Source organism: Aphanomyces invadans, assembly GCF_000520115.1.
Source record: "Aphanomyces invadans strain NJM9701 unplaced genomic scaffold supercont1.165, whole genome shotgun sequence".
Classification (NCBI taxonomy): Eukaryota; Oomycota; class Saprolegniomycetes; order Saprolegniales; family Verrucalvaceae; genus Aphanomyces; species Aphanomyces invadans.
The window spans coordinates 4552-6732 of NW_008580310.1; positions in this window are offsets into that span (position 1 = coordinate 4552).

Here is a 2181-nt window from a genome sequence, read left to right on the forward strand (position 1 = left end):
ACCAAAAGTGGGAGGTGAAACGGGGATCGCGGTCCGATACGATGGACCGTGGAAACTTTGAAAGGATACAGGGCGCCAGCGACCATCAGCGTCAGGTTGCATCAAGCAACAACCGATGGCATATTGGGAGGCGTCACACACGACGCTGAACGGCTTCGTGAAGTCAGGGAGCGCCAAAATTGGGGTGCTCTTGATACTAGATTTGAGGGCATCGAAGGCGGATTGACAGTCGCTCGACCAAGCCCATGGGGCATCCTTGACTAGCAACCGAAAGAGGGGTTGCGCGATGTCAGCTCAACCACGAGAATACTTGTGGAGGTAAGTAGCCAAGCCAAGCCACCGGCGAAGGTCGGTAACAGAGGAGGGAACTGGTCAGTCTATGATAGTCTTGGCTTTGTCGGGATCAGCCCGACAACCACGAATGTCCACGAGGTCGCCAAGGACAGGGATTTCATCGACCTCAAACAGACATTTGGAGAGGTTGGCGCATAAGCATAAGCCATTCTCGCGAAGGACGGTGAGAACCGCACGAAGATGCTGACGGTGAACTTCGACGTCGGTCTCGGTTTCAGAGCCGCGACTGTGGATGTAGATGTCATCGAAATATGACGGGGCAAAGTCGCGGAGAGGGCGGAACTTGGCCGTCGCCATGCGATTGAACGTCGCAGGGGCATTGGATAGGCCTTGGAGCATCACGAGCCATTCCCAAAGCATTCCACTTAATGCCGAGACGGCGGTCTTCGGCACGTCAATAAGGCGCATGAGAATTTGATAGAATCCATCGCGCAGGTCGATGGCCGAGAATATGATGGATCGACCCATGCCGTCGATAATCACATCTTTGCGGGGGATCGGTGTTTGCACCGGGATGGTGGCGGCGTCAAGCTTGTTAAAGGCGTGAACGATCCGACATTTGCCGTTGGGCTTCTTCACACAGAATGTCGGGCTGCTGTGTGGGGACGTGCTTTCGCGGACATGGCCGGCGGCTTTACGAGCCGCAAAGAAGGCGTCGATCGCTTCGACTTGATCACGTGGAAGTGGCCATTGGCGAGTAACGCAATACTTCGTGCCGGGCACGAGGTCAATTTCGTGGCGTATGCCCTTGTCGGCGGGTAGTCGGCAGGGAACGTCGTCGGGGAATACATCCTTGAATTCATCAAGGAGGTCGAAGAACGGGTTCGAGCGGAGGAGGGAAGCCCACGTCTGGGACTCCGCTGGGTTGGGCAGGACAGATTCGTCTGCAGTGGACGAGGACAAAAGGTCGAGGTCTTCATCGCACGTGATCATCGCTATGCACGCGATGCCGTGCGAACGGAGGGATTTCAGGAAGGAGCGATAGCTCATCTCTGGCAATGCCAGGATGCCCGACGAGGATTGGGGCAACTTATCAAGGTTGCAAGCATGCTGAATGAACTCATCCGCATTGACAACTTGCGGGGTTGAGATTGTCGGCGCTGTAACAAGTCGACGTGACTGGCAAATCTGAGCCCAACGCGATTGAAGGGGCGAGATTGGTGTGAGAACGAGTTGGATCGATGGAAGTTGTACATACGACGGCGGCATCTGCTGGAGAGCTAGCAGACGAAGGTGCAACCTCTCGGGGTGAGGTTGCCGACGTGGACTGCGAAGACAAGTGTGTTGGGGCCAACAAGCACTCTGGTGCGGCATCAGCTACGAGTTCATTACTCATCGCCGTGAGGGCAGGGGCCACGGATATCGCTGAAGGCTGTGAAGCTTTATCAGCGGCGTGTCGTCGGATCCACGGCTGATCAGTTTTCAGCCAAACGACCTTGTGGATGGTTTTGAGTTTCCAATCGATCCATGGTTGATTGGATTTGAGCCTAGCCATTCCAAGGATGAGGTCCCAACGCTCATCCAAATCGATCACAAAGAACGTTTCGACCGAGTCGAAATCGTCGAAGGTAACAGGCAGCGTAACCACTAAACGCTGCTGGGCGGAGATGCGGCCGTCGGCCATCTTTACGCGAACCATGTCAGGGGAGTCTGACACGGGGAGAGAACCAAAGCGGCCAAGAGTGGAGCGGTTGGCGTAGTTTGCTGACGCTCCGCAATCGATCAATACAGTGAGCCGGGTGGGAAAACCCGGCACGGCAAGAGACAAAGCTACAATTTTGATGGGGCGAAGCTCGGCGCGGCAGAAATAGAAATCTGTGTTTGAGA